The following is a 17,782-nucleotide window of genomic DNA, read 5'->3' as shown; positions in this document are numbered from 1 at the left end:
TCCTGTCAGCGCCAGATTCCAAACTTACAATAACTTTAGTTGAAGTTACACACAAATTAACTTTGTAGGCCAATAAGTTTGTGTGTGTGCACGCGTGCATACACATGCACACTCATACGCACTACACATACCAACTCTTTAAAAGTGTATATTGGCTGAATCATTTACAAGTATATTGAAAATGAGTCAACATGGGTAAAATATATCAAAGACTATTTTTATTTCTCACATCTATGTACCTGAAATGCTCTATGTAGAAATCTCACCAAGTATGAGACTCACCACGGTAATGATGAGGGCTGTATGAAATATTCATTATGAAATAAAAAACATTTGCAAATCTCCACCTGTCAGATCCACAGAACTTGTGTCAAAGGGCTCAGTCCTGCAAGGTGATGAATACTCTGGCTCAGAACCAGCAAAGCATGGGACTATGTGCTTAACTTTTAGCATGTGAACAGTTCAACTAAGTTCAATTAAATATGAGTAATTCCACTGGACTCAAGTGAACTATTGTAACAACACCTTGTAACAAGACTAAAATATCCAGTCACCTGCAAAAATTTTCATATCGATGAAAACTTTGCCAAAATTGGATACATTATTTTCTTCCATTTTGCAAATTATAAATAAAAATTCTGTCTAGGGATTAACCAGCATGTCTGGTCTACTATTCATGTAAGGTATAATTTAGCACACTGCTCCTGTTCTCTATCATCAGTACCTCTTCAGCCTTCATTTTCTGTCCATCATAAATGGAACTCGTGGGTGAGAATTTTAACTATGAATAAGGCCTGGTCTACACTACAGAGTTAGGTTGACGTAAGGCAGTTTACATCAACCTAACTCTGTAAGTATTTGCACTAAAATATTGCTCCCGCCAATGTAACTCACCCACTACACCGAATTAATAACTCCATCTCCATGAGAGATGTAGCGCTTAAGTCGACGTAGCTAGGGCGATGCAATGTCAGTACAGACACTGCTTTAGTTATGTCGACTTCAGTGGTCTCCAGGAGGTGTCCCACAATGCCCCACTGTGACCACTTTGGTCACCGTTTTGAACTCTACTGTCCAGTGGCCAGGTATGCAGGTACACGCCCCTCCCTTCTTAAAGTCCCACTACGGGGGAGCTGGAGTGATAGGTCTCCAAAGTGAACAGTGAGAAGGAGATGCTGGATGAGAAAGAGGGGTAGGAATATGAGGGATGGGCGACTGGGGAATCTAGTACTGCAGCAAGCCAGGACCTGTTCTTGACTCCAGAGCAGTTGAGCCAGTCCCTATACATATCACGGGTGAGCCTGATGCAAGAGAAGGAAAGAACCTCTAGTAAATGTGCTTTGATATTGCAGGGACACATCTGTTCTTCTTTAGTCAATCAATCTTGTTAATGGGGAAGAAGTAGTGAAATAACCAAGAAAGGTGGAGCTGCTATCTGCGTCTGATTCCCCTGTAGCTAGGCAAAGGGGGCCCTGTGGAACAGTTTGTTTTATGTGCACCAGGATGTCGCATGAATTCCCCTCAGAAATCTTGAGGAAAGTTTCCTGAAGGCAGTCTGCAATCCTCTGCTGAAGGTTTCTGGGAAGGAATACCTTATTTCTTCTGTTGTGGTAGGGTGCTTTCCCATGCACTGAGCAATTATTTCAGAAGGCATCATTGCAGCACACAAGATAGCAGCATACGGACCCAGTCTGCAGCTAGATGCAGCCTCCATTACCCTCAGGAGTGAGATATGAGCTAAAATCACCACAGCCTGTGGAAAACGGTGTCAGTATTCAGTTCAATGGCCCTATCCGCATATACTCATGCCTGTGAGAAACTCTTTCCCCCCCACCCATTATTGTCTGAACTCACCCCTTCCCCTTCCGGTTGTACTCACCATGACTGGTACTGCTGCTATGCTCTATGAATCCCAAGGAGAAGTGAGAATATAGTGCTTCCAATTTGTGTGGATCAAGGGGAGTGAATTCAGTATACCAAGTTTCCATTTATCTTGTAAACACACTCACAATAGAATCTCTATTCATTGTAACTTTTGCAGCTGGAAATGTGGCCTTCAGGGTCTCTCCAGCCATACCAGCAGAGCATCTCAGACAGATAAGGAGGAGAAGGAAGAGAGGCATGTGATGACATGTTCCAAGAGGTCCTATGAGCCTCTGGTGCTTCGAATACTGAGCACAGAGCTTGGAGGATCACCATCACAGACAGAATGGACAAGGATAGAGCGGAGAGAATAAAAAGCAAAGGACAAGGAGAGAGATGTGCAGCAGGACATGCTAGCACTTCTGAAGAGGCAAACAGAGACATGCTGGAGAGTCTTGCTGACCTTCAGTTTCAACAGACCTGTGCTTGCCTTCTTCTGCAGCCCATAGAGAACTGCATTCCTGGACCTCCCTACACACATCCCCACACACATTCCATGTGGTGTCTGGGGCCGCACTACCCCTATCACTCCACCACAGAGGACAGTATAGACAGTCATAGCCACACATACACTGACCTATGAGAGACATGGTTCGTGTATGTGTTTGTGAAATGAAAATGACTGTTCTTTCCCCTTCAAAGGGCCAATTCCCTGTATTTATAAAATTTCATTCAGTTATAAATTTGCCTATTTACATGGGTTTGGAATACAAGGCTAGTTATGGACACTTCATTCATCTTTATTAGTTCAAAACATGTACTGGTTGTGGCTGAAACCATTCACAGGTAATAGCAATAGGTGCATTTAAAATGTTATATTACTGCACACACAGCACTCATTGCAAGGTTCACACCAGGGTGCAAAAAAGCAATGCCAGGCAGAGCACACTACAGCAACATACATTGCCATGGCTCACTATTAAAGTAGTCTTTCAAAGCCTCTCCAAACCGAATACCTCTGCACTGGGATCTTCTATATCCTTAATATCTGGCTGCTGAAAATCAGCAGACAGTCATTCCACCTCCACCCACCACCACTTCTCCCCCTTGGTTTCACAGATATCATGAAGCACACAGCAGGCAGTTATAACCATTGGCATATTTTTGTCACTGAGGCTTAATCTTATGAGTAGACAGCGCCAGCGGCCTTTCGAACAGTCAAATGCACATTCAACTATCATTCTGCACCAGCTCAGCCTGTATTTGAAACATTCATTGCTACTGTCGAGGTGGCCAATGTATGACTTCATGAGCCATGGAAGTAAAGGGTAGCCTGGGTCACCCAGGATCACTACTGGCATTTCAATATCTGATATGGTGATCCTCTGTATGGAAAGAAAATCCCTGCTTGCAACTTTTTGAACAGGCCTGTGTCCTTGAAGATACGTATGTCATGCACCTTCCCTGACCATCCTGCGTTGATGTTGGTAAAATGTCCCCGGTGATCCACCAGCAGTTGCAATGCCATAGAAAAGTAGCCCTTCCTGTAGATGTACTCTGTGGCAAGTGGTCTGGTGATATGCGTGCCATCTATATTACCCCATCACAGTTCGGGAATCTCACTGCTGCACTGTATCCTGCACATTCCACAGACTCACCATCCGTCATAGCATGACATGATTAATGGCCCTGCACACTTGCATCACAGCAACCCCTATGGTGAATTTCCCAACTAATTGGTAGCAATCTGGTGTGGCAAGCTTCCACACAGCAATCACCACTCGCTTCTCCACTGTCAGTGCAGCTCTTATTTTGGTGTTGCTGCACCAGTAGGCTGGGGGCGAGTGCCATATGCACTTCCAGGTATGTGACTTTGCACATCTGAAAGTTCTGCAGCCACTGCTCATCATCCCGTACCTGCATAACGATGCTAACTCATCAGCCAGTGTTTGTTTCTTGAGCCCAGAACTGGTTCTCCACCATCTGCACCTGCTCCATGAATGCTTAACAACAACCGTGAATTGTTTCTTTCTGTGTCCAACAGCAAGGTAGCTTCCAAGGAATTGTATTGTTCCACTGTGCAGCTCCTCTGGAGGCTCTGCAAATAATGCAGGATGAGGTGCATTGTGCATGCAATGCTCATCACAATAGTGCAGAACCGTGCCGGATCTACTCTTTTCACAGAGATTGGCAGATGGGCCGGTTGTGGGGCTTTTGAAAAGAGGCGCGAAACATTATAGGCTGCAGATAAAATTATGGGATGGAGAAAACTGCATCATGGAACATTGAAACTATGTTCCCAGTCACCCCTGCACAACTCGTTTATCCCCATGAGACATTGCTAACCCTTCCCAAAGCACCGTATGCTAGCTAGTGGTGAGTTGCACAGTGAGTTAGCTATCCATGGTGCACTGCTATCTACCTCAATGCAAGCACTGCTAGTGAAGACGTGCACCACCGACACAAGGCGCATAGTGTGGACAGGCAAAAGTGATTTAATTGCTGTGGTGGCTGTAAATCAACATAACTTCGGTCAACTTAATTTTGTAGTGTAGACTTGTCTTAAGTCTCCTTACAGTGTCTACGTCCCATACCAATAAAAGAAAAAAATATATGTTATTGGAGTGGTTTGATGTGTTCATTTTAATCAGTAAATAGCAACACGTAGCAGCAGAAACAACAAAACCCACAAACAAGCAAAAGCACTCCTCAAACAGTCTTATACTTTTTTTGTTTTACTTAAACCTGGAGACTTCTTTCACTATTCATAGAGAAGAATCAAGTAGCATAATGCATGTTGCACTTTTCCTCCAATTTTGCTCATTCTATCTTTGATGGTTCTATCTTTTTTCCCTCCTCATTTTCTGTCTCATAGTATTTGTGTGTATGCATATATATAAATTAGCTCCACATCATCAAACATGGACAGAAGAGTGACCTGAAATATCTGTGCAAACAAGGCCAAAGGAACCACCTACCTTCCATTGATTCCAATAAATCTATTGTGTGACTAGTGCTATTCACATCATATCCTAAACAACATAACTAAGTACTCATCTTTATATTTATAACCCTGGTGTATGCAATGTATGCGTTTATGTATAGCACAAAATGTACTCCACACTAGCAGAAATTTTCATAACACCCTATTTTCTACAACTGACAGCCCAGGATACATTATTTCAGAGGACGGTGCAACAACTACTCTCAGCACATCAGTTATTGAAATCATATGCTCTGATTAGTACCTCTAGGATTTAGATTAAAGACATTCCATAATCCTTCAATACCTGAGGGAGATATTTGTGTATAAAAAAAACCATCAAGCACTTCGGTCCTCAGAGCCTAAACTCTTCTTCACTGATCAGAAGAGCCTATTTATAATCCTAGACATGTGGAATGAACATTCAAAGTTATATGTCAAAAGTGATTTGGGAACAGCTGAGATTGATTGATTTGACACTGGTCACTATTTTCTAAGAATTTTAGTAAAATCATACCAGTGTATAGATAAAACATGTCCTAATTACATGATAAACCAGAATAGATCTCAAATTGTTCCGTTCTACTTAATACATGACATCCATAATTGTGGTTAATTACATATGTACCTGAGAGGAGTTATGGTCTCTCAGGCTATAAGTCTGTTAATTCTCATTTAGAAATTTGAAATTACATGCTTTGCCTTTTTTTAAAAAAATAGGAAAAGAATCTTTCAACAAAAGGTTATAAACATGTATTATTTAACGAAGGAAAGGAACAGCTCAGAGTAAATATGTACTTAGAGCCACATCTCTGTGCAGTGTATACAGAGTGGAGCTCAATTCAGTGAACTGACAAACAAAACTCATTTTGCCCACTAGATAAAAATAATGCATCTATTTCTAGTTTTGTGGGTATATAAAACAGGAGAAACCTGTAGCATGGATAATTTTGTTGTATCAACATTCTATCCTTTGTTATTTCTTTAATTAGGCTCAACTCCTCATGCATTGCAGAGAGATTTTAGTTTAATTATCATTATCATTTTGAAATGTTTACTTTTTACTATCTATTTATGTATCTATTTGTATCTGACTACCTTAAACATTGTAATTGGGTAATTAACAAGGGTGTCTGCTCTTATCTCTGCTTATTCCAACTGTTAATGTTTTAAAATTTTATGTCTTTATTTTAAATTTTGTGACAGCTAAGTCACAAACTGAATACAGCATTCTGTTCAGAAGGCAAAGAGATTCATGGTAACACTAATCTGGAAGGAGGGAGTTCCATAATCCTGGGCCGAATGCTCTGTTTCCCACACTATTGTAGCTGACCATCCGACTGGACTAAACAAATGAAACCATCACAGAAAGTCATCATTACCTGAGAAATTCCCTCCCTCTTTGTGATCTGGGTCAATCCCATGGACAGTTGAGGAGATATAGATTGAAGGTTTAACTTGATTCTGTGATAGGTACTGGCATAGTGAACAGAGCACTGGGGTGGTATGTTGCTTACTACAAAAGAAAGCTGCTGCATTCTGGATCAATTAGAATTTTTTTGTTCCTAGGTATGGTGCATTTCATTAATCAAGCGTGGAGGTCATGGATACATGGGCCATTATGTACAATGACAGGATGGGTATATTCCCCCAATATGGTGGAGGAGGGTTATTTTAGCAGTTCTACCTATTTAGGTGTCTATTAGCGAAAGAGCTCTGACGCTGTAGAGCATCTTGATAATTTGAAGGGAAATGCCTGCAATGGAAGGTGATATTTTGTGATGGTGAGATCTTTCAAGTTCTTCTTCTCTGTCCACCATATTTTGTGTGTTTAGCTTTAGCCAAGAGATATTCATCTAGGTCCTGATCTCTCCCAAGCAGTAGGATAGCAGTGAGATGGTGTTTTTAGTTGATGTAAAGGAGAAGTAAAGCTAGGTCAAATGGATGTTCCTGTCACTTGAGTTCCTGTTGGTTCATTATCTCCACCATGAGCTTTATGTACTAGATGATAACCAGAATGCTCAGAAACTCCACATGTAAGGGTTCTGGAGACAGAGAAGCCATGGACACATCCAATGAGTAGAGTATTGATCATATGAATTTCATCTTCTGTGTTTTACTACAAAAAATGTGTTTTACAAAATGTAATACAAATTGTGTTATGATTTAAATTAAGTCAGTCCAGCAGTGTTTTCAACCCATACCATTGTGCCTCTGCATGAGAACCAGAAATGAAATTGACTAGAAGTAGTCTGGGGGCAAAGTTTTCAAAAACAGTTCAATGACTTAACCTAAATCCCATTTTCAAAAGTGATTTAGACATTTAAGTGTTGCAGCACTCACCATTGTAACACCTAACTGATTTAGGAGCCCAAAACTGATTTTCAAAAGGGATTTAGGCACTTTGGTATCTAATGCATTTATACTGCTAAGTGCCTAAATCCCTTTTGAAAATGAGATTTAAGCTCCTAAATCAGTTAGGTATTGCAACGATGATGAGCACCGCAATGCCTAAATACCTTTGCAAATCTGAGCCTAAGTGTCTAAAGTTGCAGATTGGTGGTACTGTATTTTCAGAAGGGCCAAGATGCTAACTCCCATTTAAATTAAAAAACAGAATCACACTAGGCACCTATCTGTATCTTTAGGCACCTAAATACCTTTAAAATTTTGGCCCCACATCTCTTTAGAAAATGGAACTTGGGATGCTAAGTTATTTAGGTGCTTTTGAAAGTTTCACCCATAGGAGCCTAAGTCCAAGAGCCTTCAATGATACTTAGGGTTTGTCTATATGAATACCTAAGTGCATGGCAAACTGGGAAATAATTCTACTTGACACTAACCTGTCGCACATTAACTGTCTGTGTGGATCCTGCTACCATGCACTAAAAGTTTTGTAGAACATTTTGATCTACCCGGCTTTGAAACAGGAGTAGATGAAAGCACACTACAGAACTTGTGCCTGATAGCAGGGTCCACACAGATAGTTAATGTGTGACTGGCTAGTATGAGGTAGATCTACATCCCAGCTTGTCACACACTAACTCTTCGTACAGAAAAGCTCCATGACTTCTAACTGCCTAAGTCACTTTTTGAAAATGGGACTTAGACTCCTAAATCATTAAGGCATTTCTAAACATATTACCCCAAATCTATTTTTATTCTCCAAGGTAAGTTTGAAAAGTTAAAGAAACATCAAAAATGCTGAAAAGCAGTTTAATTTTTTTAATCAATTCTTTCTATTTTAATTATCTAAGATGCTATTAACACAGGAAATTATGATATTTACTTTTGAAAACTGTATGACTTTTAACCTGACAGTGCATCTTTGTCCAGGTCCTGCCCAAGTCTTTTACTCCTGCCTACAGAAATGTGAACCAAAGTGTTGCTTAATCCCAGATCCCTGACAATATATTTAACAATGTTCTACAATATGCTAGCTGACAAGCTCGTAAGTTGATGAATATTATCCTACGAAGAAAACACTATCAAACTGAATTACTGTGCTAACATGAGCAAATAAAATTTATTTAGAGAGGGAACCCTTAGTGGGATTATCTAATTAAAATAATTCAAACTTGCGTTGCAGTATAAATATTTTTGAAGAATGACACTGGGTAGTGCAGTATCTAGTCAGTGTGAATTTATTAGCTTTGAGCTTTAACCCCAGAACTGTCAGCCATGATTGGAAAAATAATGTTCAAGGTTTTGCAGTAAGAAGTGATTAAGTGCATTTACAAAGTGAGGACATCAGTTCCCAAGCTACCTAACATCAATTAAAAGAAGGCCAAATTAAATCGATGTTCTAATTCCACAAAATTAATGGTAACTTTTTTTTTTAATAGATGTTACAACATTTCCCTGAGGTCCTGTAATAAATTCTTATCACAGCATCTCACATAGAAGTAAATGGTTACCTTTTGCCTGAAAATCCAAGGTTCAAAATCAGCCCCAGGATTTAAAAACAAAAAATGAAGACAATATGGTACATGAGGGTACTTTTGTTTTGTTTTTGTTTAGGAAGAGCTTGGGAAAAACAAACACAAAAACAAAAACAAAAAAAACAACAGAACAACCAACCAACCAATCACCAAAAAAACAACCAACCAGTCCACTAAAGATATTCTTTTTTAGCTTATTTCGTTTTCAATAGAAAACTCACCTAACCTCATGAGACTAATAACCCATTAAAGGTTCTAGCTATTACTTTTGGACTTGGTTTACAAACAAGGGTTTTCATTTCACAAAATTTCACAGACAACATCTTTTTCTGGAGATGTTTCCTGAAATAAACAAGAGATTTCACCATTTTTACATGATGTCCACTATCTTATCGACCCTTTGGTGACACTCTAATTGAGGATGCCAGCACAGGTGGTAGAATTAGGAAGTGCATATGATATTAGTGTGTGTGGAGCCTGACATCTAAGCTCTGCCAACAAAACAGATTTGGACACATTCCTGTGTGTGTGCATGTATTTGTTTTTTACGAGACATTACATTCGTGTGTGTATGTTGCCTTCCTGCTTACTGTTTTCTGCTCCCTTTTTGTTTCCTGGTTTCTGCTCCTTGAACCCAGTGATGCAGTTCTTGTTCCCGTGTGTGTGTGTACAAAGCTTTGTATGTGTGCAGTTACTCATGGCCGGGTGGTACATACCCACTATTTGGACTGTTACTATGTTTTGTTCAGACAGTCGCTGACTTGACTGATTCATGATTATTGCATATTTTGATTGAGCACTTACCTGTGTGTCTTGAGATTGCTGTTCTGGGGTGCATCAGAGTGTAACATCCCCACAAGTAAAAATACTTAGGTGTGTCCCCAAGTCAACAAAATTAAAAAGGAAAATTCAGCTACCACGGATGACTTTTTGAACCATCAGCTCTATGGGCTACTGCTTTATGGTATCTGGCCAGCTAATAATTCAGTTGCCTAAAATATACTGTAATATTACTGGGGTGGGGGGGTTAAATTTTATGATTGTGACACTACTTTGCATAGCAGTTTTCATCCTGAAGAGTCCTCAAGACATTTGCATATATGTACATATAGGAACTATTACACCCATCACTGATATGCCACTGACTCATCTGGGAGTGGGAGATTTGACTGGACTGCTGTGAAGTAGACAGTCCCAGAAGGAGTGGGTAGTGCAGGTTTGTGGATGCATGGATGGGGCCCATCTCCTATAGGAGTTCTTCCCCTCTCATTAGCCAACCAGATGGAGAAGGGAACTGATTGGCCCCTTGCTCCCACCTTATTAATTTTAAACCTTTGCCCAGTCTTTTGGAGCCTTTTAACTGTCCCACCCTCTTTCCCTGTACTTGTAGTACAGAGGCTATATTTTTAAGGATGCTATGGGTCTGACTGATGGGGGGTCAGGAAAGAATTTTCCCCATTTGGGTCAGATTGGCAGGGGGCTGGAGGTTTTTTTCGTCTTCTTCCTAGCATCGTGGATGCACAGTTAAGCTAAATAGGAATAGGACTTAGGAAATAATATCAATACTTTGTTGAAATGAGCTCATTGCAAACAAAGATCAATACAGCATCCAATGAAATGCAAGGGAGAAATCAGGTAACCTCGTCCAAAAGATAGTGCTTCCAACAGCAGAATGCCAAAGCGTGCCACTTACTGAGCCACCAACACTGTCTCCTGCAGCACTTAGGCTAGAGGGTTTTTTTGGAGGCTTCTCAACCAACTCCCTTCCAGGGGTGGTGAGAGATGACTGATGACTAGGTACCCAGATGGATCTGAACTGGTGGAAGAAAGGGTGGGAAATTGTAAGAAAGAAGTCCTGTGGGAAGATATTCAAAATCTCTTTTGGAAGTTAGGAGCACAAATCCTGTTGATTTCCACTGGGACTTGTGCTGCTTAAACCTTCAGTGCTTGAAAATCTCCCCCCTATATAGACACAGAAAGAAAGAAATCCTTAGGCCTAGTCTACTCAACATTTTTTACTAGTATAATAATTCCAATTAGGGGTGTGATTTTTTACCAGTATGGTTATACCACTGTAACCCCTAGTGTAGACAGTTATAGTGGTATAAAGGTATCTTATACCAGTATCTCTTATTTGGGTAATAAATTATACAAGTATAAAGGACCTTTTCACTGGTATAGCTGAGTCCACCTTAGACGGTGGTACCACTTCAATTATACTGGCATTGTTAAAGCAGTACAACCTTTGTATATAGGCAAGGCCTTAGTATACAGTGATATTAGCAACTGTGAAAGAAATGCCAATAATGCATTGGAAATGGCACAATAGCGTATAAAATGTCATTTCATTAGGCAATTAATAGTAGTGCAGATCATTTTGATTTTTTGTAAAGTACCACAGTGAAGGGCTAATCCATTTCAGCAGTCTCCATGTAAATCAGAGCTACGTAAGACCTGTAATTCATGGAAGGATTCTAATTCCTTGTAGAGAACTGAATAATTTACAGCAACAGACTGATTAAACCAAATGTATCTACATTCTATACCCCAATATTTCTCTGGAAATTTTATACAAGCATTAATGGCAACACAATAAAGATAAATCAAATATAAAATCTCACATAAATATGAATCATCGGATTCCCTCGATGATGATAACATAATAATATCTGTGATGAATCTTTGAGTTTAAATACAAAACCAAAATGGGAATATGCCTGAATCCATCACACACAAATACCTTCAAAGGTAAATTAAAACAGACTGTCCAGAGTGAATATCCATTATGTTTGCAGGACTGAGTTACACCAATGACACATTTATATCAAATCTATCAATCTTTTAATTTCAGTGAATAGGAAACAATTTCTTCTGACCCATAGAATCAAAGAAGTTTTTGGTAGAAATGACTTTTTTGGTCATCTACTCCACCCTTCTGCTGATACAAGTTTGTCCCCTCTAATGTATTTTAAAGTACTTTGCTCAGTTAAATTTTAAATGAACAATGGACGTCCTCCATTTCTCCTAGGAGTATATTTCACAATCTAATAGGCCTCATTGTCAGAAGCTTTTCCTGATACGCAGTATGAACATCCCTTTCCCTGATCAAGGTTCATTGAGACTATCATCCTCTTATCAAATGTAAATTTTCTGCCACTTATGGAAAATATGCTGCTCTATATTTTAACAAAATTATCCTGAGCAGTTCCTTACTTCTCACGGATGTTCACAGTTATGTTAAGAGTTTTACCAAATGTTTTGAAAGGACAAATTGCTAAACATTTAAGAGCACATCTAGAGACAAAATTTACACTGTGGAACTAGAGATGGATCCAAACCAAATCCTCAGACCTTAATGTCCCAAATCCTTGGGACCTTCATGTCTGAATCCAAATTTTGCAAATGCAAAATTTGAGCCTCTCTCTTTCTGAAACAAACTCTTTGCATAACTGCCATTACAATCCCTTTCTACTGTAATTATAAAGCCTCACCCACAAAAAACTCTTCTGTTTACAGGTTTCTGTAAGTAGGCAGTTCTCAAAACCCAGGTACACCAAAATGTACGATCCTACCAGATGCACCTGGTTTGAGTTTCAATCAAACCTACTTCTTCTATAGGCTCCAGTGAGATATTTTGGGGGTTGTTTGAAGCCAGGCTAAACTGAACAGTTTGCATTGGTTCAACTTTGTTTTCAGCAGTTTTGCTTTGAGTTTTTGGTTTAATTTGAAGAAACAAAATTCAGGGGATGCTGACCCTTGTGAACTAAAGCAACCTCGCCTCTTTCTCCCCTCCCCCATCCCACAACGAAATCATCTCTCCCCAGAGTGAACAAGTAAATGTCACACAGCTCTAGTATTTATATCCTGAAATAAACTAAAATCAGTTTCATGGTCCCTGGACAGCCTGCCCATTCTGAGACCCTTTACCAGTGCCCCAAGTGCACCCCTTTCAATAAGCAAGCCCGTGTCTCCACTCCTCTGTGGGGTGGGATCCCACAATCCAGCCATGCTCCACGTTACACTGCCCTGGGAACCAACTATGTTACTTAGCAGGTGTATCTGGGCTTGGTCTCTGCTAGAGTTGGAGGCCTGTGGTCAGTAACAGTATGCACTGACAGAGAGGCAACTTATCAAAACAAAGTATGATTTATTTGCCCAAGTGGTGCACAGAGTTCAGAGACGTAGGTTTAAAAATAACATAACCCTGTAGTTCTATTGTGTTACGTATGGTTGGAACTCCTCTCAAGCCCCTAGATAGCCATGACTTCGCTTTGGTGCCTCCATTCTCTCTGGGCACCAAGTTACAACTTGCTTGCTACAGACCCTAACTCCGTAAGTCTCTGGATCAGCTTCCAGCATGCTGTGTCTGTGTCTCCACATCACCTTCCCATTCAGCTGACCACTTCCCCTACTTAAAGTGACAGAACCCATGAATCCGGGGTGAAACATAAACCCATAGACAAATATTATGGCCAATTAGACTTTCAGATGGTATTTAGGCTCCTAAGTTATTTAGACACTTTTGAAAATTTAGTCTGTCTTTTGAAAGATGAATTCATTAAATTTTCTCTGATTGCTCCTGGTAAATTGTGTGTGATTGTGGAGATCTGAAAACAAGATTTTAAACAAACAAACTGATTTTGATTAAACATATAGGTAATCACATCTTCCATAAAAGTCCAGTCAGCAACATTTGACCAGACTGAAGAGGCTCAAGTCAATGTCTAATTAGATATAAAATTATAGATCCCTACTTTTTAGCAGTATTATTTTTTTGGTGTTACAGGCATGTGGGTATTTTTAATCAGGACACATGGTGGAATTCAAAGTTATAGAACCAAAAAAATCAAAGGTAGAAAAGATCTGTTGGACTATCCAATCCATTTCCCTGCTAATGCTGAGTGGTATATTTGTTATTTCACTTCAGCTATTAAAAAAGTAGTGCAACACCTACGATTATTCCAGAATTCAGTGGAAGCGGTTTAGATTGAGGAATGAATGTGATTTAAAAAAACCCTTGAGGTCAGATGTTGAATTACAGTAGGCTCCCTGATATCTTCATTTTATATTGCTTTTACTGGTCTAAATGTTCAGCTGCCTAGAAATTAGGAGTCAAAGGAGGGAAGATACAGTCAATCTGTGGAACTCGTTCCCAGGGGATGTTGTGAAGGCCAAAACTATAATGGGGTTTTAAAAGAATTAGATAAGTTAATGGAGGCTAGGTCCATCAATGGCTATTAGCCAAGGTGGTCAGGGATTCAAGCCCATTCTCTGGGTGTCTCTAGTCGTCTCTGACTCCCAGAAGTTAGGAGTGGACAACAGGGGATGGGTCACTCAATGAATGCCTGTTCTGCATTGGCCACTGTCAGAAGACAGGATACTTAGATGGACTATTGGTCTGACCCACAATACACATTCTTATATAACACAATATGTACTCCTGGAGTAATCCTGTGCCAAAAAATTAAAAATTCTGCACACAATATTTTAAAATTCTGCAAAATTCTCCTTATTTTATTTGTCAAAATAACAGTATAGTCACACTCCCACTGTCGGGCTTGCCACTCAGGGCTGTCAGCAGGAGCTCCATTAATTCTGCTCAAATTTTGTATTGCACAGTGGTGCAGAATTCCAGCAGGTGAACCATATGGAAGAGACAATTCTAAATTTCCTCAGCATGCCTTGTGAGAAGTGTGACTGGAGCCTAACCTCCCTGCTGTAAAAAGTCCTGCTGCATACAGGACACATTTGAAAGGAAAATTTTGACCTGTAACTAATCCAGTAGCTTTTATGCGGAATGAGAGGAAATATAAATAGAAAAGTCCAGCTCTGTGGCACACAAGAAGTTGCTCTTTTTGGTATGCATGAGGTTAGCAAGTGCCTTTCCTAATTTGCTCTAAAGCCCAGTCTTCCCTCTGTCCCTGTTCTCTCCTGTCTCAGCCTCAGTACACCATACATCTGTCTACTCCCTACTGCTTTCCAGCCATAAGGGAATTGGCAGCAGGGACAGTTAGGTCACATCAGTAATGGAGACGCGTGGGAGGCAGAGATAGCAATTCGGGTTCCTCTTTAAGAGTTTCAACATCTTAGTGGTGAGAAACTCTCTCTCCTCAACACAGTGCCTCCCCATTCTGCCAAGTGCTGGGCCCACAAAGTAGTTTAGCTATTCATCCATCTCCTAAAGGCTAAAGTTGTCCATCTATAGATTTCTACAGTGAGACTTTCAAAAGTGCTATGGGTTGGACTAACTGTGTCCACTGGAGTGAGTGTTAAAATTCCCAGTTACCGCAAAGGTAGCAGAATTAGGCCAACACTTGAAAATTATTGAATAGTAGTTCTGAAAATTTCTAGATAGAAAATGCAAACCCTTAGAGGTTTAATGTGTGTGCATAATTTTCATGAAAGTTAATGGGATACATGAAGGGACATACATGACATACATGAAGGGAAAAAGAACCCAGAGTATGTCATTAAGTTCTTGGACTTTAATGACACTTTTTTCATGTAACATACACAATGGGAAAATTTCAAAGGCACAGAGGACCGATAGGTGCTAAACTCCCTCTGACTTTCAATTGGAATTGTAAACTTAACTTCCCTTTGTACCTCTGGAAATATCTCCTGTAGTGTGTTAGTATATCTATGTACAAAAATCACAATAACTGAACAGTGACAGGGTTGGAGATGGAATATGATTAAGCTCACCAAATCACCAGGTAGAAAGTGTTGGATGTTTTACTTAAAAAATTAATAGTTTTACAAATTAATTACATTAAAATAACAATGCTGGAACATTGTTGAAATATTTCAATAACTCTCTTTATGCTTTGTATTATTTAAGCACTTGTATACATTGCCACCCTAGCTGCTATTTGTGATTGTATTTTGACAAAAGAATCTAAATAGGAATACCTGGCAGATGATATTTCACAGCTGTTATCATTTATTCATAGCCCAATAGAGGAATCCAGACTAGTAATAACTGCTTCTAATTGTAATTCTAAGGATATATGTTGAATATCAGCTTTGAGTCAAGCTCTATTGAAACTGATACCCTGGAATGGCAGCTCTATTTTGTCGTCCCCCCACCAATATTGCTTTTTAATCCCTTGTCATGATAGCGTTTTTATTTTGGATTTCTGCTGTATGTTTCACTCTTATCAGCAAAGATGGCAATAAGGTTCCAAACTGCAGGTGCTCCACACAATCATCCCCGTGACCATTACTGTGCTATGTTTCCTTTATTGACTAATTCAGGCTTGGACTTGTAACTACAGTTACAAATTGCAATCTTCACTGTCAGCCAGATATGTGCTAATACAGCCTTTCAAATGTATGTGTTGTAAAGTTAGGGGAGCCAAGGCATATAGCATGAAGGAGACTGGGGGAATGCAAGATTGTCCTAGGGCTAAAGGAGTCACATGGCTACACAGAGTTTTGCAGTTCATCAAGTTAAAGTGAATCTCTAATACATTTGAAGTTGGTTGCTATACATTACAGACTAGTTCAGGAAGGGTTTTCTTGGCATAACGGGTGGCATGGAAATAAGTACAAAGAGGATTGTGAGAGAAGTGTGTATTGTATCATTGCTAATCTTTCACATTTATCCACTCTTAAACACTACATTTGTTTTCTGCTCTTATACGCCTTGTTGCATCTTTGGTTTTGCGGGTCCTAGTTTCAGATTTCTTGAACGTTTTACCATATCGAACTTGCAAGTTTCTGCAATTCAATTTAAACTTGAAAAGTATTTGTTCCTGCAGTTCTTCCTTGTAACTCTAATGTAATTTGGTTTTTATGCCTCTTCTGATATATTCATATCTTCCTAAATAATGCACTGAACACCATAAAATGGTTTGTGAAATGATTCACTCTGTGAAAGATGTTATACCCAATAACATTCGCTTCCTCACTGTAAGTTTATTAGCGTAGCTGGCAAAATAAATTGCTTCTTGTTTGTTTGATGTTGGTTTCTGTTAATACTGATCTAATACCCACTTCGTGTGGCACTAGGACCCTCTCCAGTGGTGAGTAGGGCACAGAAGTTGATAAGCCTGGTATAGCCTTGGCTAACAGAGCAGGGTCTTTTAGCTCAGACAATAGAAACTCGTGCATTAAGATCCAGATCTTGAATTCCACTGCCAGTGACCCACCCAGGGTGTTGGTGTTACACCGAGCCTGGCCTTAACCTAAGAACTCAGATTCAGGAGGTCCACCTCTGAACTTTGGGTCTCCAAGTCAATGTACAGTCTGAGTCAATTTGTCCATATGGGCTAACTCAGTGCAAGACAATAGTAATCAATGTATAGCCTATGTTTACTAAAACATTGCAATTTTCATAAGATTCAGTATTGCTCTGGATTTAGAAAACTGATATAAAATGTAGGTTTTGTGCTGCCACATTCCATCATCCCAGACTGTCTCCCCCCACTGTAATCTTTGGATTACTTTCCCATAATGTAGATCACTATTGTGTATTCAACGATGTATAGATACTTAGTTCTTCTGATAGTTGTCAGAATAAACCACCTAGAATTCAAACTCTATGGTGTGCTTTTCTTTTTTCTTGTCTTTTTTTTTAATTCATTCCAAGAGGTGTGCAGCTGATAGTCACTTAGCTTCACCTAATGATCCCCAGGTAGGCAAAATCATAAACATTGCCTGAATTCCAAACAGAAAAAAAAAAAAGTACATTGTTGTGTTTGGAGTGTGATATGAAAGCCAGCTACCAAAGTAACTGAGTTTAATAATCTGAATGCAATGGGCTTCACTTGATAGCTCGTGTCTACCATAAGCTTCTAAAAAACTCCATTCACGTAAACTGTCCAACAAGATAAAAGAGTACCATATATTCTCAGCTAGCAAAAAACAAGGTATAACAGGAATTTTAGATACAGCAGCTCTAATTTTCAGGTCACACTATGATGGCAGTAAATTTTTTCTAGATGTTTGTGGAAGCAGTAGTGTTCAGAGTTGGTTGACTATTATTAAATTT

This window comes from Emydura macquarii, unplaced genomic scaffold (assembly GCF_026122565.2).
Source record: "Emydura macquarii macquarii isolate MOO-44397 ecotype Brisbane River unplaced genomic scaffold, CSIRO-AGI_Emac_v2 contig_1348, whole genome shotgun sequence".
In the NCBI taxonomy this organism is placed as follows: Eukaryota; Metazoa; Chordata; order Testudines; family Chelidae; genus Emydura; species Emydura macquarii.
The sequence above is the reverse complement of the archived record's forward strand: the minus strand, read 5'-3'. Positions refer to the sequence as shown.